This window comes from Lepisma saccharinum, chromosome 28 (assembly GCF_977018435.1).
Source record: "Lepisma saccharinum chromosome 28, izLepSacc3.1, whole genome shotgun sequence".
NCBI lineage: Eukaryota > Metazoa > Arthropoda > Insecta > Zygentoma > Lepismatidae > Lepisma > Lepisma saccharinum.
The window spans coordinates 43657290-43680444 of NC_139256.1; the positions used below are offsets into that span (position 1 = coordinate 43657290).

The 23155-nt window shown below is 39.0% G+C and overlaps 1 protein-coding gene across 1 annotated transcript in view; it reads right to left on the reverse strand.

Moving 5' to 3' along the window:
* Nucleotides 1–15116, reverse strand: part of LOC145980557 (uncharacterized) — a 45992-nt gene extending 30876 nt beyond the window's left edge. The window contains exon 1 of the mRNA XM_083113580.1: nt 14860–15116. The gene's annotated coding sequence lies outside the window, so the exon portion shown is untranslated. The remainder of the gene's footprint in view (nt 1–14859) is intronic.
* Between the last annotated feature and the right edge of the window lie 8039 nt (nt 15117–23155).

Consider the following 23155-nt stretch of genomic DNA (forward strand, 5'->3'; position numbering starts at 1 on the left):
ATGTGGAACAATATATACAGGATTTTCATTAAGTCCTGGTACCATTACAAATGTAAGGTACATTGTAATGGTACGGGGACTTTATGAACACCCTGTATATTTAAAATTTTTAGTAACATTTAGAGATTTTTTTATATATAAAACCTCGTAATACTAAACCCACTATTATAAGATGGTGAAATATGGCCGGCCTCGTTAAGTGGGAACCTCGCCGCAAGGTAACACATTGACACACATATTTTGACTCCAATAACACATTAAGTGCATAAACTGCAAATGATGCACTTTTTGGTGTGTCAAAATACACACAGAAATGTATAATAGGGTAGGCTACTTTTATCAGCTGGTCTTCAGTGTGATGCACAGAAATGCACAATAGGGTACTTTTATCAGCTGGTGTTCGGTGTGATGCACTAAAAAGATCAGATAAGATCATTTCAAAGATTTAAAAAAATCACTTTTAATGCATCAATTGACTCAGGTTTGCCCCCCTTCTCTGCAGCTATGCGCGGCCTTGCTGCACATATTCCGGGGACAAGAGTGTAGTTCGCACTGTGAACAGACATGTGTCACCCTTCGTGTACTCAGTCTACTATCTGATTCCCAGACAGAAGTTTTTTCATCATTTGGAAAACCCCGACCACGACTAGTTAGAATCAGTCAAATGTGTGGACTATAAACGTCTCAAAATGTGCGTGCTTACTACAAGGGATGACCGGAAAAGAAGATACAAAGCCTGTAAATACCAGTAGGTATTAATTAGAAAATATACAAGCGGGCTCTAGCCTGCCACCATGGCGGAGTGGTTAGCCCATCGCGCTACGACGCCTGTGGTCCCGCGTTCGAATCCCGGCCTGAGCATGGATGTTTGTGTCATCAATTTCAACGTATCATCACTCATTCCCATCTTCGCAATTAGCCAAAAGTGGTGCAAAAGCTAAGTAAAATAAAGCAAAAAGTCAAATCAAATACAAACGGACTCATGTGAAAGGATGCTTCACACACTACTTCTCAACACAGTCTCCTCTCCGGTTCAGGTGTTTATCCCACGGTGTACGAAGTTCATAATGTCTGGCTTAGTACGTTCCACGTTAAGCGCCATGTGCATATATGTGATACACAAATTAAGTTTACCACCAGGCCGCGTGCATCAAAATGATACACGGTGTAAGTCCGTTTTCCAGGCCCTGTGTATCACTTATATGCACAAATAATAGGGATATGAATGCAGATTTAATTTCATCTGGCCCTGCAGAAAGGATATACAACAATGGTCCGGTGATTTTCTATACAGGTGGCAGAAGTGCATGCTGGGAATCTCAGCATTTTGTTTATTTGTTTAGCATTGTGTAGCTGGTCGTGACGTTTTGCCTTTGCTGTTTTGTAGCTAGAAGTTTGTTTTTTGAAGAAAAATGGCAAATTCCGATGACATACGACGATGGATCGAGACTGAAGAAAACTCAAGCAGTGAGCCTAGTGTTCTGGGTGCTCTTAGTGAAAAAGACACAAATATGGCCTCAAGTCATTCAAACTTTGTGTAAAGGATGGTTACACGTGGCACGTCAAAGTATATAGTGGGAAACAAACAGACCCTAAATATGAAGAGATGTCTGCAAGAGTAGTTATGGAGATAATGGCTCCATTATTGTATAGTGGTAGAACATTGTATACTGACAATTTTTATACTAGTGTTTCGCAAAGAGAAACGTATCTTGTTGAAACATTGAAAAAGTCCAGAAAAAGAAATTCGAAGCAGTTGTGCAAGCAGAATTGAGAAAGGGTTAAATGACAGCTTTGTAAAGCAACACACAAATTGTTGTTGGGAAATGGAGAGACAAAACATACGTGTTTTCCCTTACAAATAAAGATGTTCCAAAAATGATGGAGGTGGCCAAACAAACGAGGAATAACCAGAAAACCATCAACAATTTTGGAATATAATGCAGCAAAATCGTTTATTGATGTATCACATCAGATGGCATCTTAAGCAACAACAATAAGAAAGGGTGTGAAGTGGTATAGGAAAGTTGTATTTGAACTACTAACCAACACAGCGGTTGTAAATGTACACATCATTTTCAAGAAGATAACAGGAAGTGTTGAACAAATAATAGACTTCGGTGAAAATTTGGCACTTTCGTTGATTTATGGAGTCCCACAAAACCAAAACAATGATCTGAGAAGTTCTCCTGGACGTACACGTGCATTGAAGGAAGCTGGAAGTAAAATAGGACGCTGTTCTGCATGCTACAAGATGTTTGCTGAAAGTAATGGACGAGCATATGCAGCACTTACAAATAAAATCAAACAAACAATTAAACAATCCAATGTATAACTAAACAAATCCTGCTATAGAATGTGTAACTACAGAGCAGTTGACACCGCGCGTGATTGTTACAGTTTTTACCGTCGACGACTGATTCAGCGAAGGATCCATCACACTCCATCCACCCCTTCCATCACACGTGTAAGCTGAAGAATGCGATGGATTTTAGGAACTGTGAGCAATTGTAGTCTGCTACAATGGCATCTAACATCAGAATGATCTAGGTTGTGCGATTTTGTGACCTTTTGCATGGAGGATATGAATGTTCTATCATGTGTCAGGATGGTCGAAACACACCCGTTGGAGACGGATGGTCGACATTTCCACAATCAGCGTGCGGCAGCAATGAATGCATCATTTCCTGAAAACTACACATGGTATTTCAGTTCTCCTTTTTTATCTTTAGTATGCATGTGAAGGTATGACATACTCGAATTACAAAACAATACATCGATTTTTACTATTATTAACAAGCGCCGTTTGAAAAATCCCTTGTTTCTCTTTCGTTACTATGGGAAAAATTGAAGATAAAAGGCTGGTTATTCTCAACCACTGCAACTTTTTGAACAATTTGAATTCTACATGTAAGAATTAGTAAAAAATAACATTTTAAGTAACATCCGACAATTAAGGGTGAAGGGGAATAGAGGGCCAAGGCCGAAAGTTTGAAATTTTCCGTAATTATGCAAAAATTTCCGAACGCCGTATAATGTTATTACTTTTTATTCTCAAGAAGTATCGGTCTGATTTCAACCAAACTTTGCACAGTTGTAGGAATGTACTATGGATACATACTACATTTTTTTCTTTCACTTCGCTGCATTGAGGAGGGCACAGGGGCGTGCTTTACGTAGTTTTTTTTTTTAATTCAACTTACATTATTGGGAGGAACAATGTATATATTTTTCCTTCGCTAAAAGCTCTCTCTTTAAGAAAGACAATAATTATTCATTTCTCTACGACAATTAGTTCTCGAGTTACGATTTGTTTTACACTTGGTGTCAAGTTTCAAAAGTGCGCTCTTGAAAAGGCGCCGGGTGAAGTTGGAATACACGCGCGCGAGGGGGTCGCCTGAACAACTGCGAAAGGGATTAAGCGCGAAAGTGAAATGTTTGCGCTTAATCAGTTTCACGGTTGTTCCTTTCGCGCTTATTCAGTTCGCGTTTAATTCGTTTCGCGCTTTATCATTTCGCTCTTATTCCTTCGCTCCTATTCCGTTCGCGCTTAGTTCGTTTCGCTCTAATTCGTTTCGCTGTAATTACTTTCGCGCTTAACCCGTATCGCGGTTGTTTCTCTCGCGCTTATTCCGGTGTTCAATTTTGGTTTCGCGATTAATCCCTTTCGCAGCTGTTCCTATCGCGATTATTCCGGTGTTCAGTTTTGGTTTCGCGATTAATCCGTTCCGCGCAGGCCCGTACCCAAGATTTTTTTGAAAGGGGGGGGGGGCAAGCCCGAAACCTTGTTTATATATATATATAATTGTCATGAAATATATGCCAATTATTAAATTAATTAATATCATTAATTAATCTATTTATCTATATATATTTATAAACATATAACAGGTGGTTATAATTAAAGTGACGGTGTTCAGAGTGGTACAGCACGGGCTGTAATGAGAGTAGCAGTCTGAAACTTCGTAGATATGCTAATGAAGCAATGCGCTCGCGAATTATGAAAAAAAAAAAAAAAGAAGTTCCAATTCTCGCCACCAGGGTAAAAAATGGCGCTGTAAGCAGTCAAAACTTGGTATAGTTACAGGAAAAACACTATAAATCGCAGAAAACAATACTCTTTGTAATAAAATATCGCTACAATTTCACTATTCGAATTACATGAACATTACTAAAGGAAAAAAGCAACAAGCGTCACCAACAACAACCAGGGAGTTCACACAATGGTTAGGCAATGTCACCGACTTTGACGTCAGAGTTACGAAAAATTCCACGTTTTGACTGCTTACAGCGCCATTTTTTACCCTGGTGGCGAGAATTGGAACTTCTTTTTTTTTCACAATTTGCGAGCGCATTGCTTCATTAGCATATCTACGAAGTTTCAGACTGCTACTCTCATTACAGCCCGTGCTGTACCACTCTGAACACCGTCACTTTAATTATAACCACCTGGTATAAACAAATTAATTTGTTGCATTTATAAACTAGCAAATTAATTCCTTTAACGACTGGTTCAAAATGTCAAGAAATTAGAAGATATGTGAAATGTTTTTAATAAGTGTTAGATATTGTTTAATTATTGCTTTTTATTAAAAATTATAATTAAATTTTCATACTTTTATTGTGTTATGTTTTTTAATGGTGTAAATACAGGGTGACTGGTATTTAGATGTATTCCCTGAAAGGGGTTAAAGTAGAGACAATTTGCAATAAATTTGACCATATGATACCCCGTCCGAAAATTAGTAGTTTTCGAGATAATCGAATTTCAATTGTTTTTTTAAAAATATGACAATTTTCCACATAAAAAGATGAATTGAGAAAAAACTGCTCATTGTATGGAACTTATTTCAGCGTTTTCTGATAGCTAACGAATAAGTGGTTCGTTGAAAAAAATGTTTTTCCCAAATAACAATCACATGTAAGTACCGGGTGGGTCTAAACTTACAAGTGATGATAAAAAAATGCACTCTTAGTTTACTTGGCAACGTATTAATAACAAAAATGGTATGACACGAAGCGTACAAATTACTTAAATTACTTCCTTGTGTCATCTGCTATCCAACAAGGTACAAATGTTGCTAACATTCACATTTGTGTACAAGAAATAATACTTCATTCATCTTCATGTGAATGGAATCAATGAACAATACAATTAAAGAACATTACACGTCTTGCTCAAAGTAGGCACCTCCGTTACGAATGCAGGCACGCAGGTTTTTACGGACATTTGGTCTCTTAACTCGTGATGTGATGGTGTCCTTGATGTGTTGACCAGCTGTTAAGATCCTCTCCCTGAGCTCTTCTTGTTGACTGGCTTGTGAGGCTGACATCATTCTTTGTTATTCCTTCTTTCTATGTGTTTATGGTGTTATTCTTAGTAAAGTATGTTTGAAGTCCAAACTAAAGCCCCTATCACACGGAACTGGATTTCTAATAGGAATGCCCTAGTTGGCGCTGAACTAACTTTCTAGGTAGCAATCATGGCCGCCTAGCTGACTGCTTGACTGGTTTGGAGGAATAGGACATGTTCTAATTGCTACTTGCTTTCCTCGACTGGATTCTGTGGTACAGCCAATCAGAGCAAAGTTTCGCCATGTGAAGATAATCTGTGAGTGTGCAAAGGAGCGTTTTTGTCTGTGGTTTCCGAGTGTTACTCCAGCAATGTATAACGTATACAGCATGAAAGGCGCGTTGAGTTACACCATCTATGCTGAGTGCACGGTGTTTACATTTGAAACAACTAAAATATTCTTGCATATATTCTTGGTGTACAGTAAACGTAAAGTATGTATTTAAACAGCGCCATTGTTTAGTACCAAATACCGTTTTATATGAAACGTTATTCCTCTCGGTTGAATAGTTATCGGCTTTTAAAAATGTGAAGTGATACATTGTTTACATCTCACGCGGCCGCCATTACAACTTCTCTCGTATGGGAACAAAAGTCTATCGACAAGTACGCTGATAAGTTTCGTGTGAGGCGAAAACTAGCAAATTGGTAGCCAGTCCAGCACCAACTAGGGCATACCTACTGGAAATCCAGTTCCGTGTGATGCGGGCTTTAAACAATATTTGATGGTATAAGACAAACTCTTACCCTCGAAAAATTTTAATGGGGAAAAAAATTAATATGCGAACAAGATCGTTGGTGGGAAGGTGGGAGATCCCCCTTCCGCCATGGAAATTCGTACACTCAATGTGACCACCAACGCTATGGAATTATCCTTATAATGAAGAACATGTCTGAATGTGAATTAATCACAAGAAGAGGTGGTAAACTGTCCCGAGCTGCCTCTCTCCAGAGACAAGCCATTTATTTATACAAGAAGAAAATTTAAATTCTTGCAAAATCTTACAAATTATCTGTTATTTTTGTAGGTTTGCATCAAAACATTTCATGGCTCGAGGGGGGGGGGGGCATGGCCCCCTGGGTACCGGCCTGTTCCGCGGTTGTTCATTTCGCTCTTATTACATTTCGCAATTAACCTTTTCGCGCTTATTCCTTCGTGTATATTCCGTTTCGCGGTTAAAATTTTCGCGCTTGTTTCTTCGCGTGTATTCCGTTTCTTATTCTTTTCGCGTCTAATCCTGTGTTACGTTTCGCGGTTGTGCTCTTTCGCGCTTAGGCCGTTCGCAGTTATTCCACCGCTCCGCGCCAGGCTCCGAAGACTACTGTCATCTTTAATGTTGCGATTGGCTTTTTATAAATGTAAAAGAGCAGTGGCACTAACAACACGTTAGGTTTTTTTTTTGTGATCAATCTATTATGCACTTCTTCAGTTTCCATCTATTTCTGTTACCAAAGTTAACAATAATTTGAGGATGAGACAGAAAAGCAATGGAAAAATGTGATATAAATATTACTTCCGAAGAGTAGTCATTCCCTCTGAAGGCGATAAAACTCCTAATCTTTTGCTTGTGTTTACGTAACCTGTCGCTCGAGGCACGTAGCAGAAGCTATGAGCAACGCTTCCTGCGGCACGGGAAAGCACACTCTTTGACTTTCGCTTCCATTTTGAAACGAGACATCGATTAAAAAACATCCGGCAATGATGCGACACGCGATGACGTCAAAGTGATGCTTTCATCACCGAAATGCGACGAAATTACTAATGCTTGTCGTGGTAGTAGGATACTATTAATAGGATAGAATCGTGGAGGCCGGTGTGAAGTCAGCTGTTGAGCAAGAGATGATTTCATCATTTATCAGAATATCAGTGTCTTTGAGTAATCTGTGAACAAGATGGCGGCACCGAGTGGACCAGATTTCTGAAAACAATGACTAGGCGCTTATCATTGAGAACAAAGCAAAACGTTTCTCACCATAAGTGACTCAAAATTTATTTTTCACGCATTTGCACAACTTTCCAAAACTAAGGTGTACATTTGGAATAAACAACACTTTCATTACAATAACAAAAAGCAAAAAATGTTATTAGCTTACGTTACTTGAATTTTCTCTTTAATTACGTCGTCAATTACAAATACTTCTTCATTAGCCGCCATCTTTATAATTTTTTGCTCGTGTTACACTTTGCCTCACTAGATCGACAAACCTAGGATGACCAGATATTTGTTGACCAAAAATAGTATAGTCTATAGGTTGAAGGTGCGCATGCACAAAACATAAAAAGAAAACCAAAATAAGTGTGGCTATTTGTTATTGCTTCTATTATAGCCCCTATAATATAGGCCTACACTCTACAGATTCAAATTACTTATGGGTCTAATGTAATTAGCTAATTATAAATACTTACTCACCAATGGGCACCATTATTTATACTTCTGGGATGATTTTGCTTTCTTGAGTATGTTTAAGTCGTCCTTTATTGCCAGTCCAAACTCTTCACAGGTCATTGAATTTCACTTTCATTACTTGTTCGAGTGTTGACACCAGGAGTGTACTTTTTATCTCTCGCCAATAAGTTTTAATAACACAAAATCAACATTTGTACCAGGCAAAGTAAACAAAAGTTTTATAAGAGGCACAATTACTTTTAAAATTGACCCAGCCTGTACTAAATCTTTGTACACTGACCTCCACTTACCCATCATTGTTTCTTTTCTTTCTATGGATTTTAACGCATTTTTACGCGTAAAATAATGAATGAAATTAAATTGCAAGGAAAAAAGTATATTTGGGGATTTTTGCAAATTGAAAAGAGTATAGAGTATATGAACCTCTAAAAGAGTATGTCTGGTCACCCTACTCAAACTTGTGGCGAGCAACGCTCAAGTTCGCTCAGCGAGCAAGTGAGCAGCGCTGATTTGGCCGTCAAGTAGCTGTGCGATCAAGTTGCTTGCTGGGGGAGTGGAGACATGGGTGGGATACGACTTCGTGACGCCTGACGCGATCCCGTGGGGATCTCGATGCCATTTCCTAGTATCTTAACGAAGCTTTCATGAACAGTAAATACATTAAAACTCATTACAATTTGAAAATTTGCATGTAATTTTTCGCTCCAGTATTTACACCAGAAAAAAAAAACAGCAGTATTTCCTTGGCGCAATTTAAAAAAGATGTTGCCAGCTCAAAACACCAGATCTGATGTAAACAGCACCAAATGGACATTTCCACTGCAAGTTCTCGCGTTTCTCTGCGTTCAGTTTAAGGCAAAAACAAGACTTCCAAAGTTGCGAGGTAAGCATTGGGCTCAAAACACGCCCCGCCATGTTAATACGTCATTTTTTAGAGCTCGTTTGTCGTCTGCTCTTCGGGAGTTCAATGTACTGGTGTAGCCCGCGGAGAGCCAACGTGTGCAGCAGTCTTACAAATCTGTACAGCTTTAAATGATGGAAAAAGGAGCGATAGTGGAAGGGAAAATTATGGTTTGTAATTATAATTCTTCTATTAAATATCCCTGCTGCCCACGTGTAAGATATATGAAAGGGTTCCGCTGCGTGCGTGTTCTCAGGTCATGCGAAAAATATTGCGTGTAAAATTGATTACTGACCAAATTTGCAAAAATATATTTTAAACTTATATTTATCGAAATTGTCCATAACCTATGTAGTGAAAAATACCTGGTTGAGAGCACACTCGACGCGCCCCATGCGTTCACGCAAACACAGCTTTCGGGAGGTTCTAGAGCTTCAAGTGTGTTTGAGAATGAAGGAGTTTACACTGGGTATAAAAAGCAAATATAAAAGCACTAAACACGCATTGTTCACAGGTTCCTTATCTGTCCTCTGTAAGAACAAAGTCAATGTAAAGAAAAACACGTGACTTCTGAGAAATTCTATTGGTTGTTCGAATGGAAGCTGTGCAGAAATCTTGCGCGTAGGAAGCCATACGACTCAATGTAGCTACGCTGGAAGTTAATATACTGGTCGCATTTCCAGCTGGCGGCTGGGAAACAACGAATCAGCTATGAGCTGACTTCTCTTCGACTGACATCAGGCATTTTCGTATCACAAGGGACCGAAAGTTGCTGGCCGGACGAAACAAACGGGCGTCGGATACACAGCATGATGCCAAACGTACTGTAAACGAAAGAGAGAGAGAGAGAGAGAGAGAGAGATTTGATCAGCGCCGTTACTGGATAAAAGTTGTACAAAAGTTGCACGGAAAATTACTATATACACAACACCAAAACACTGTACAAATAAGCTCATAAACACAACTGACAAACACAGAAGTGCACTTGGCAACATGGCTCCGGGAGAGCGATGTTACCCCTACAGCCTTTAATTTGCAACCGAGTTGTTGACAAAATCAAAATTCTTGCAAACTCTCAAAAATCGTCAATGATATTTTCGTAGGTTTTCGTAGGTTCACGTTTTCATTCTCTTCACCAGCGGAAATTTCATTCGCCACTTCGAAGTCCTATAAAGCTTTGACGCCCACTGAGACGCGGAGAAACGCGGTAACAGAACGCAACAGATCTGTTTCCGACGTCTCATTAGGCGATAACCTAGACTTCTGGCACGAAAATTCCGCACTTCAGTTCCACGCGTTTTCCTGTAGTGGGCGTTACACCATTTGATTTCAATACAAGCAGACAACAGGAGATCTGTTGCTTCGTTTCTCCGCGTCTTTAGTCATATCTGTTGCTTTTTCTTAGATTACATTCTGCTTCTTCTATCTTAGCCTGCGGGGAACACGCCAACAGGAAAACACAAATACGGGACTTTCCCTTCTCGATACATTGACTCAGCTGGTCTCAAGGTCAGGAACAAGCTTCCGACACAACACAGCCACAATTTCGCAATCAAAACTTCAGTTGCTATGCTGAGGGAGCACTAAGAACATGCAAGTTTATCTTTCAGGGTGCCAAAACACGCCGACGCCAAGGAAAGTGTTCGCACTGACCAGAAGTTCGCCAAAACGTGGCAAGACAGTCAATTCCTTCTCCTTGCTTGTCAGTGGCGTCAACTTGTATGGGCTCGAGGACACCAAATAATTTGTAATTTTATTTATTTTACTTCGCTTTTGTTCCCACTTTTGGCTAATCGCGAGGATGATGATCACAAACGCCCAGACCTGGTATCGAACCCGGGACCTCCAACGTCGTAGCGCGCTATGCTAACCCCTCCGACACGGAGGCCGGCACCCAATAATTTGCCTTCTTTTTATTTTACATAAAACTAAAGCCCTTACAAAAAGAAATATTTCTTCATTATACACTCAAAGAATTCTCCATGAATTTTGAACATTTTTTTGTTATTGCTGATTGCGGGGACGTACTGGATACCCGGCGCCAACGCCCCATTGCTCCCCCTCTGGTATCGTCATTGATCCCTCAGAGTAAACAATTGATTTCGCACGATACAAGTTTATACATATTTTTATTGTATTTGTGAATCACACCCATTAACCCTACGCAGGCCCGTACCCAGGGGGGAGGGCCAAGGGAGCCATGACCCCCCCCCCTCGAGCTACGAAAAATTTTGATGAAAACCTACAAAAATAACATGGATAATTTTTAAGATTTTGCAAGAATTTAGATTTTCTTCTTGTATAAATACATGGGTTGTCTCTGGAGAGAGGGAGACTCCCGAAGTCTGCAGTCTACTATATTTAGTAATTTTAGTTTTATAACCATGTATGCGAAGCTAATAAATGTTCCAATTTGGTCGGGACAGTTCACCATATTAAATCGCTGTTTTGACTTTTTTCGAACTGCAGTCTTGATGAGAAAATATCCTCTTTTTGTGGTTAATTCACATTCAGACATGTTCGTCATTATAAGGATAATTCCATAGCGTTGGTGGTCACACTCAGGGTACGAATTCTCATGGCGGAAGGGGAACTCCCAGCTTCCCACCAACGATCTTGTTCTATTAAAATTTTTACCCCATTAAAATTTTCCGAGGGTAAGAGTTTGTGTTATAACAACGAACATAAGCAACTCGTTTGGACTTCGAACATACTTTACTATGATGGGGCAAAAACGTACTTCTACAGACATAGATAAGATTTTAAAATTATATCAAATTGAGCTAGTAAGAAATGGACCCGTAGATGCGAAGGTCTCTGCAACATAGAAATTAGACCAACCTGTTATTTCTCCTCCATTTCTCACCTCCTCTCGTCAGGAATAAAACATAGCACTTACGTGTTAATTTAATAGGAAACTAATGTCTTCTTAAAGTTTCTCATTTCTTGTCCCTCCACCTAGTTATCTTTAATTTGCAATCGATTTTCCAGATGTGAACAATAACACACACTGCTTAATTGTGTGGGATGCACAACGGACTGTCCTTTTAATACTTTTATTAGCCACATTTCTTGAACGCTAAGTTTTCCTTTCATCGGATTCAACGGAAAAGAGTAAGTATACATAAAATTTCTACAATGTCTAAGTATGTCAGCTACATCTAGGTAAGGAGGGTGCATATTCGGTGCAGGAGGTGCGAAAATCATACTCGTCCTGGGTAATGAAATCTCTAATAGCTACAACTCTGATGAGGAAATATTTCCTTTCGAGAGACCATTAACAGATTTACACCATTAAAAAACATAACACAATAAAAGTATGAAAATTTAATTATAATTTTTAATAAAAAGCAATAATTAAATAATATCTAACATTTATTAAAAGCATTTCACATATCTTCTAATTTCTTGACATTTTGAACCAGTCGTTAGAGGAATTAGTTTGCTAGTTTATAAATGTAGCAAATTAATTTGTTTATAAATGTTTATAAATATAGGTATAAATAAATAAATTGATTAATTAATTAATTAATGATATTAATTGATTATTTTGATTATTTAATAATTGACATATATTTCATGAAATTATATATATATATATCCAATGTTTCGGGCTAGGCCTCCCCTAAAAAAAAAATCCTGTGCATGGGCCTGACGCTAGGTACCCCCAGGAGAAATTAAAAAAAAAAGCGTGATTGATGGGGATTATGTTTTCCATTCTTTTTAGCTAGCGGAAATGTACTATAGTGGAGTAATGAAAGTTTTTTGGTTGTACCAGTGGCGGTGATTAGGGGTGGGGCAGTTACCCCCGCACTATGCTAAACTTTATTTACCAAAGGAAATTCACCCCCCCCCATCCCCGTTTTGGAACCAAATCGCCGCCACTGGGTGGTACTATTGACCACGCCAGTTTCATTATCGCCATCTCCCTGTGGTATGAACTAAATCTATGGAATTATGTTTGTGTGTGTTTTTACATGAAGGTATTGGGTTTGAAAGTCATGACTTGGATGGCGTATATTGTTTGTTTCAGTTAGTGTTTTAAGTCCACTTTATGCACAGTAAGGCTAATCGGGACTGGACTTACAGTTTAAAGTGGGATCGAACCCGGGACCCCTTGATTACAAGGCGACGATGCTATCAACTCGCCATAGGGGAGTTGAATGGCATATAGATGTGAACATAATTTGTCATATTGTTACGTTTTGTTTGCAGTTTGTATTTTGAAGCGGCAATAGATATATCGCCGATGAAGGTTGGCAACCCTGGTGTTACGTCAGAGGGGGTGATAGATTTACTGCAGACCGATATTTCGGTGCTGTTACGGGTAGATTCATCGCACCACAGTTAAACACCTTTTTGCCAAGCGCCGTATTTCATCTTTTGACCTAAGCACGTAGTTAGGTCCGTAGTCAGAATTCTATTTCCGGTGGGGGGGGGGGGGGCATCCGTTTTCAGCAGCCACCGCCTTTCAAGGGCGGAAAAGTGGGGGAATAAAAGCCCTGAAAATGAATTTCTCAGTCAGTATATTACAACTTATTATTATACAAGATGTTTAATCCTGCTAAGGAAGTACAAGTATATACTATTTAAAAATTAGATATTTGTAGGATTTAAAAGGGGGCTTAACCCCCAGAGCCCTCCTCCTGGCTACGTACATACGCAGAATGCTTTCTTAGTTAGGTTAGCCTTGTTTAGGTTTAAATCCCTCAGCATAAATACACCAAATCTAGCCGAATAATAACGAAAGCATTTAGCCTGACGTCAGAAGACAAACTACTACCTAAGCTTGCTTGACCTTGATCATGAAGATATTCGAGTTTGGTGCGATACGTGAGATACTCGAGGGCGGTAGCCAGGCAGGAGCCAGGGGGCTCAGCTCCCTTGGCATTGCTGTCAGCCCCTCTGAAGATTGGTAAAACTACTTTGCAAAATTTGTTTGCAGTGACGAGTGAAACGGTAGACAGCATAGTCTATATTATTTTGCTCAAAAATCGATAAAGGTTAATTTCACAGAATACAAAGAACAGATATAACATCCGTTCATCTGATTTACAAGGCGAAGTCAAAGAAGAAGGATGTAATTAAAATATATTATCTTGGCGTCAGCTATGAGTAGGAAGAAGAGTGTGTGTGCAAGGTATTCAAAATAAACTGTGTATTTGAACGATATTTCTGGATTTTATGTGTCCTATATTACCTTTAAGAAACCCACCCCAACAGACATGATTTACCTTCATATAATTAAACTTTTGAAAATGGTTTATATAGCCTGACAACCCATGAGCCTCTCCCGGAGATCAATTCTGGCTACGAGCCTGAGATACTTATGCCACATGGAACTTCATTTTTGTTTGGAAGATGAGCGTGCGTCTGTAGTAAGTGTGCTTGTGGACCAAAGTGAATATTAAGCAGTGTGCCGATATATTCAGCATTATCGCATTTTTCGGCCGGGAGCCTGAAATTTATTTCCGTAAGTTCCAGGAGAAGGGTTTTTTACATCGAGAGCAAGAAATGTGTCAAGTGTAGCAGGCAATATCGAAGGAATGTATGAATGAAGTTGGAAACACGGCAGGAGCAGAGAGTGGATTGGTGGAATTCTTATTTAGTTGTTCCAAATGTAAGTTGGATTGCCCCGCTCTCAGAGGAACATTTCTTGAAAAAGGGGGGGAGGGGGGATTCTCTAGTTTTACGGAATATCCCTTTGTCCCGTCTCCGGTAAGAACTTTCAAAAATTATATATTTTTGTTCATTCTGGAAATAGCTTTTAGGTTATGAGAGTTAAGTTTGGTGGCGATAGTAATTCGACGTAAGAATGTTACTTTGGCTGCATTTCCCATTACGGGAAAAAAGAAGTCAAAATGGAAAATAGGAGTTTGACGTACGCGTGCGATACTCTGCGATGAAATATCTCCGTTATTTGTGTTTTCCACACTCTGGAACCACTCTTATATTACGTCACAGGTAAAACATTGAAATCTATCGATTAAGAAAATCGACCTAATTCTCTAGGGAGGTACAGTGGGCCAACGGCTCCAGCGTCGCTTTTCGATCTTTTGTGAGCCTGACAAAGAACTCCCATGCCAGGATGTGAACCCAGGACCTATAGCGTCTTAGTGCGCTGTGCTAACCACTCTGCCACGGAGGCTGGTCGTACACTATAGCTAGGCACCAAAAGAAATAGAAAATGTCCTTACCTTATCTATGCAACAAGTGAAGAGGCGCTGACCAGCAGGATCCGTTGTTCTGTCACTACATTTCCTTTCATTTAGTCACTGTTCCTCTTGGTTTCGCACATTGGGATGTTTCTTGTCCACTTTTACGCTCTCTGACGTTCGTAAAACACAACGAGACGACAGAAGATATTGTCACTGGACTTGACACACTCACTTTCCTTGATCTCAGCTGAGAAAGTAACGTACTCGTGGTGAAGTCCGGAGTGGAATTGGCGAGCAAAAACTCGTGCCTAAGGCACGGAAGACGAAACTTTTACGTCAGCATCCTGGCGCTGAGGGTGAGATCATGTTGTGCAATTTGGTCATATCATAGTTGCCAACTCCATAGACTAATTCTCCCTACAGCAACAACATATTTGGACAGTGCTTGTAATAAAAACATTTTTGAGTCCACTTTATGGACAGGCTAATCGGCACAGTATTATCTACGTACTTGTAACATCCCATTACAACCCTGGATATTAACACTCAGATTGTTTTCTAACTCCAAAACTTTTAATTCTATATAATATTCTTCGAACTTTTTATGTCGCATTAGATATTAAACGTAAGAGCAACTACTATGAAGATTTATTCAATATAAAAAAAAGGGTGTTAGATCCAACTGACGAAAAGTCAAGTACCTGATTAATATTTTATGCATAAGTAGTATAGCGTGCATACATTTTTGGTACTCTCCTAAGCACTATAACCCCAATATAATTCATGCCTTCCAATAAATTCGGTGGAAATATACAACAAATGCTAAATAAGTATATTTAAATTATATAATTTCAGTACTTGGTAAGTCTTTCGGGGATAGAGGCGTAACTAGGTTGGGACAGCCTGGGCGGTGTTTCTGGGCCCCAGAAGTAAAGGGGCCCCGAAAGACCGGAATACTGTAATGGATTTTCCTGACTTATGTAAGGAGTTACGTGTACTTTGTTCAGCATTCAGCCCTCATTTTGCAATCTTTTCCTGCATTTGACATTCTTTTTGTAAGGAATACTTGGCCAGGGGAGGGGGCTTATGACCCCCACCAACACCCTCCACACTGTAACATTCTATTTGTCGAGATCTATAGACAATAAACCTGACAAAACACAGAGAGGCAATTATTGCCCCTTCGATTTCAAATTTTATGCAATGAAAAATACGTTCCGTAATTATTTTTTTATTATTATTTTTTTTTTTTTTTGCTCTCTTCGCTCGCATTCTCTGCTTTTCTTAGTCTCGTCAAGTTCAGAGCCTTAGCTAGGGGGCGGCAGAAGTCGGACCTGGGCACCGCACGATCTAAATGAAAAACTTTGTAAAGGAGAGAGTGCCATGGTGCCCCATGAAATTGTTTGCTCCCTATTAATTCAATATTGTTTTAAGTTTTCAAAAATTTAATATGAAAATTTTCTTGCTCGCTTCGCTCACAATGTCATTATTTTCTGTAATGTAAATTACTAGAGACAGAAGTAACACGAAATATGTACTTCAGACAAGGGGCGCCGACTTGTCAAAATTATTGGGGAGGCTCTGATCACTGAAAAAATTAATGAATGACTCACTCTCTCCCTTTTTTAAGTTTTGGTCTCAGTGTTCGGAATCTCATAAAAGCCCACGAATTCCTCTAAAACATCAAAATTTTTATTCACAATTCGAATGCAGAATATTTATTAATTGTCCACGGATGGATATGTCACAAGTTTCGTCAACCATAATAGCAAAATATTCCCAACTTTTAATATCTGCTACCATGGAGCGCAACACAGATCTCCCTAATATATCAATGATCTCGTTCTGAATGTCATGTGAGAGGCATTTGTAGCCCGAACGTCCCATCCACTACCCTAGTTCATGTACATCGTCTTTTGAAACTCTTTTTTAGTAAAAATTTTAACAATACTCATAATTACATACTTAGTATAGTAATAAATTACGTGTGTTGCTGTCTCTGGTCATAACCCTCCCAAAGTTGATGGTTTAGCGGTCTCAGCCCCCCAAAGTTGATGGTCTATAACATTTCAAATGTGTATTTAAAGTTAAGTTCATGTGGCACAATTCAGAGTAAACTTTACAAGAGAAGCAAAATAATACATTTGATCGTCTTAAGCAAAATTATTTTACGGCTCTGCCCCCACACCGTTAACATTGGGTGGGCTCGAGTCCCCCAAGCCCCATGGAATCGGCGCCTATGCTTCAGACTGTTGTTGCTAAACAGTTTGGTTTTAAATGTATGAACAATCGTTTTGAGGAAAAGGAGCACACACATGTGAGAGACAGTTTATATCATTTTTGCTGTTGGTTTGTTATGAGGTGGTTGAATTGATTATGTAATGTATATCAATAATATACTTATGTGTATTAAAGAAACATTGAATACGTGCACAATTTTGTGTTAAAATGTTTCATATGTATTTTCTTATTTTACGTCGCTCCGTTGCATATATGTAAAACATATGTTATACATGAAAGTTACAAAAGGAATTATATTCGTCATTTTTTCTTTCAAAAATACAGTTTGTGTGCTTGTTTTCCATTCTTAGCTAATGTGAAATTTAACGTGCTGAAAAAATACCAACAACAATAATAATAAATATTACTAAAAATAATAATACTATTATTATTATTATTATTGGCACGTTTAACCATGCTCAAGGTCCCGGGTTCGACCCCCGGCCGGTTCAAATCCGGGAACTTTTCTAACGGTGAAAGCGGCCCCGGCGCCCACCCAGCGTCGAATAACATGGGTACCTGGGGGAAACCCTGGGGGGTAAAGGCGGTCAGGGGCGTGATGCTGATCACATCACCCCCACTCACGACCGGATCAAGAAAGTGTGGGGCGTTACCCTCACACCCCCTATACGCCTTCATTGCGTGGTGCTATGCACAGGGGAACACTTTACTTTACTTTTTTACGTTTATCCTCCTGGTACGTGCCCCCAGCCCCAGACAAAAATTCGTGGTTGAGCCTCTGTCGTCGTCGCCTTGTAATCAAGGGGTTCTGGGTTGATACCCGGTGGAGGTACATAGTAATTCAGATCCTACTTTAAACTGTAGGTCCAGTCCCCATTAGTCTTAGTGCGCATCATAAAGTAGACTTAAAACACTACTCAATCAATCAAAATCAATTAATCAATGAATCATGTGAAAGAACTTGATCATCTCCTTGTGATATAACATAGTTCATTAACTTCCAGTTATCCTGATGTGCGCACGGCTTGTGTCACGTACACTCACCGGCAATAAATAGGCCACTTAGATCTCGAAATACTCGAGTCCCAGTAATGTGTTATGCGTGTTTCCCATTTCTATGGCGATCAGCCGACTTCAATAGCAACTTTTTTAATAACGTTTGAAAACACTGAAAGCACTATGACGAGTCATCAAGGAACAGAAACGTTGACCGTGTGCGCCAGTCTGTTAGTGAGGAGAGTGATCGAAAACTTTAGTTCAAGAATAATTGAATGTGAAAACATGAACGGTCACCATGTGTCCAATACTCTTTTCCACAAATAAAAATTTAATGTTTAAGCTTTCTTTGGGTAATACATTTACCTTGATACAAAAATTTAAGTATTTATTTTAATAGTTTTAAAAACGAAAATATTTCTGAGACACCCCTTATTTCACACATATACTTTCATTTCAGCCACAAGAATATGTCTTAATTTTTGCATGAACATGATAAATTCAAATTGAAGCAATGTTTTTGAGGGGACAACACTATTATGGGAGGAAATGTGTCTTGTTTGCCCCTTTTGAAAAAAAAAAATACCTTGCTTACAAAAGTCCTGCGGACGCCCATAGAGTTGGTATGTTTAAAACAAAAGTGTTTCAAACAACTTGTTTAAAACACATGGCTTTGTTTTTTCACATGTTTTTTTTTTTAAGACTTGTTTAAAACACATTTTGATACTTGATGTTTGATAGTTTGTGGTTATTTTTGAGTCTTGCAACTATGCCTTTTCATTCAATGCATGCCATTCTGTTTATTGTGCATAGAAATCTGTTCAGTGGCTGAAAATGTAGAATTAACAAGGAAACATATCGTGATGAATACACGTGGGTCACGTTTAAAACACCTGGCTATGTTTTTTTATAGGTGTTAAAATATTTTTTTAATTGAATACTACATGGATGAAGCCGTTTCCTCACTTAACAGACTGCAAAATGTGCACATTGATATTAATGTCAATATTTAGTTACATTCGCGACAAAATTAGTATTAAAAAAAAGAGAGTGTAGCTACCACGTGGACTGAATGGGACCTGGGAACTGTGCATTAGTTGAAGCTTCTCGAACAGCCTACATGCAACATATAAACAACAAAAATATGTAACTTTTAGAAGTTAGTCAAGCGTGTACAATAGGAACACAGTCAATCCTGGGATGATTAATAGTTTGCTTATTAATAATTATTCTTAGAAAATAATAAGTCTTCTTGGCATTATGATTTAAACGTTTTATTTGTTTAAAATATGTTTTTATCGGTTCTTGTTTAAACACGGTTTAAAACATGCGTAAAGAAAGAAAACTGTTTGTTTTGGCAACCCAGCTAGAGTAGTCTTCCCCGGGGCATCCACGAGTCTCATTACGCCCCTGTTCTGGGTGAAGGGGTCCATACCTGACCACCCCTAAATATGTCCTTGCGTGTGCCCTATTAATCTGAATCACTGTAAGTACACTAAATTGTTACTACTATTCGTTTTACACCCTCAACGTTTCCACTCTATCCTGCTCTCGTCTTCTCCTCCCCTTGCGTCGTATTACAGAGTTGCCTTTGAAAGTGTATGGACAGAAACGTCCATCAGCTTCACACACTCACAGGTAGGATACGCAGAGTGGATGATCTAACGTCAGAATTTTTCCGCCCTTATCCCTGCATAAGGCAGCTCTGGGGTTCACCCAGCCCGGGGGTGAAGGCGACTGGAGCGTGGCAGTGTTGCCACAATCTGAGGGCACTATTTCCCTTTCCAAGGGCAAAATTTCCCATTTTGGACCATTTTTTCCCTTCACCTGAACAAATATAATAATTATTATTATTATTAGCAGTGGTAGTAGTAGTAGCAGCAGCAGTAGTAGTAGTAACATTTCCGTTGGTCCATGATCGTGTGAATAAAAAATATTGCACAATTTTTTAACATAGAAGTAAGCTTAATCGCTTTCTGTCAGATGTCCCAGGTTTAAATCATGCTCAGGAATCCATTAAATCGTTACAATTAACCGAAGATACAGAAAACCGACGTACAATAATCTTAAGAGAAATACTATAATTAGATACAGGCTTATATTCAAGGGAGCAGAAATAAGAAGGATCAGAAAATAATAAAAATGTGAATATGAAACTGGAACGTAACATAAACTTAATAATGCAGAGTCAGAAGTCATAAAAGTTCCCTGAAATTGTGACAATTATCATCGAAATTCCCTTTTCCCTTTTGGCTAATATTTCGGTCCGAATATCCCTGCAAAAGGGAAATTTCCCTTCATGTGGCAACACTGGAGCGGGGTGTTAATCATATCATCTACAAATAATGGCCGAGATCGAGAATGTGTCGCCATGTACCTTCATGGCACGGTTCATTGTGCACGGATAACTTTACCTTACCGGTCCTAATGAGCCGGGTTAAATGAAGTGGACACAGACGAATAGACACAGGCATATAGTACTTCAGACCCCACTGTAAATTGTAGGTCCACTCCCGATTAGCCTTGCTGTGCATAAAGTGAACATAAAACAAGAACTAAAAAAAAAACTCATTTTATTTAATGTTGAAATCAAAATAAATAAATTTCATTATTGAGTTTGGGAGTAACTTCCATGATGTTTGTTTCCCTATGATTTCTTTGTGTTCTAAAGAAATATGTATTTTCTTAGTTCAAATTACGAGACATTTAAATTTATGATTTGTTTTTCAAATTCATTCCCCACAAAGAAGATAAGGTTAAAATGTAGGGCATGTCCGAAAAGAAGAGGACGTCTGGCAATCCTATTTCCCCTCCCTTCTATCTGCAGAAGAAACGGGAGAGACTTGTTCAACATTCGCTGACAGTGTTGCCACAATCTTCGAGCAAAATTTTCCTTTGCTAGGAGCAAAATTTCCCTTCTCTCTCCAATTTTCCCTTCATCTAACAATTAATAATAATAATAATAGGTAGATTTAGTAGCAGCAGCAGTGGTAGTATTAACGCTGGCGCATATTCGAATACATGAAAAATGTTTAACACATTAATCAAATGTGATTATAGTCTTCTAGCTACCGAGACAGAAGTTCCATGTTCGAACCCTGGTCAGACATGAACGTACTCATTTCGTAAGTTCATCATTCATCCTCATTGGCGTTTTTAACCGAAGATTTATATAGAAAGGCAAGGTAAGATAAAAAAGTAAAGTGATCCCCTGTGCTTTGCACCACGCCATGAAGGCGTATAGGGGCTCCACACTTTCTTGATCACGGCAGAAGGTAAGGGTGATGTGATCAGCACCACGCCCCTGGCCATCTTCCCCCCCCTAGAGTTTCCCACTATACGACGTTGGGTGGGCGCCGGAGCAGTTCGAATAGGTGGAGAAAATCTCGGTCCCCCCCCCCCCCCGCCGTCGGGGATCGAACCCGGGTCTCTCGCATGGTGGTCAGACGACGTACGATAAACAAAATGGAAATATAAACAGACATTAGGCTTATACCCAAAAGAAGTAGAAATAAGTAACAGCAAATAATTATGGACATGAAATAAACACGTAACATAATATTTAATACCATCTGTACTGATATTAGTTTGATGCCTTCAAATTTCCCTTAAACCCTAGCATTTTCATCAAGTTTCCATTTTTCCTTAAAATTAGGTCCAAATTTTCCCTCAAAAAGGGAAATTTCCCTTCGTGTGGCAACACTGCTAGCGCAGAGCGTTTATGAGTTCTTCGACACTTGGAACTCCGTGCATGGACGGAGGATGACGTCACAAGGAAGTCTGATCTAAAATCTCCTGATGCTGCTGACGCATGTGCGACTGTCTCATGTGGAGCAAACTGCTACATAAACAGTTGGTCAAGGCCAGACAGCGACGTCTCTTCTGAAAGTTGATTCACGCAAGTGTGTCCAACTGCAAAGACACAACCCTACGAATAGTGATTTTTTTTTAAAAAATAAAATTTGCCAATCTATAGGGACGGGGCCGCCGATAGCCTGGGCGGTGGCGGCAGATACCGTTCCCTTTCGAACGCCCCCCCCCCCTTTCCGCAATTACACAGCAACGGGAAATTGAAAATCAATATATTCCTAAGTAAAACATCAAACTATAAAATAAATTATGAGACATGTTACGCTATTGCAATACTATTAAACACAAAATGATATCTCTCTCGACCACAGTTAAACTTTATAAAAAATGCGACACTAATTTTATATTATTATTATATTTTGTGAAAACTATCTCTCTCTCTCTCTCTTAAACGTATCTTTATTGTAACAAGTATTAGCAAAGAAATGAAGGCTTGACTTCATATGTTTACCGTTGTAGGTCTGTGATATATGATTGGATTTTTAAATTGTAATATTCCCGGATCTCCCGCGTTGCTGGTCTAAGTTCGGAATTCTTTCCTGATTTCTTCCCGCATAAACCGGCTCTAAGGTTCACCCAGCCTCAAATTAATGGGTACCTGGGGTCAACCGTGGGAGGTAAAGGCGGCCAGAGAGTGGTGCTGATAACCTCACCTCCAAAATGGCCGAGATCGAGAATGTGTGTAGCCCTAACCCCCACATCCCCTATTAGTAGAGAAAATATACGGTTTCACCCGGAAATAATTGCAACATAAATGTTTTTATGCGGAATGGTATAGTGATTAATATATTAAAAATCCGCCACCCAAATGTTTGAGGAACATCCGCCATCTTGGAAATTGGCGCCAAAAATTCAACTTACAAATTAACAAAAATTAATATCTCGAAAACGGTGCATTGTACACAATAAGTGAAGATAACCAAAATGAAAGAACAGAAAATTTGCTAAATTATGGTTTTTGTTTGATAGTGCTACCATAAATCTTAATTGAATTAGAAAGATTCAAATTTCTCCTTAATTTTTAGAATTAGCGTAAAAGATTATTTCTGACACAAAAAACAGCAAATATGTAAGAAACTATGTAATTTACGTCCTAAAGTTACTGATCCAAATTCATAGCTTATGATTTTCTCTAGAGATTGGTTTTTGTATACTGCCCTTAGAGTCAGGGGTTGAGGAGATAGGTAGTTTAATGCAGAGTCATGTGTTTCCCTACATTCACGTGTTC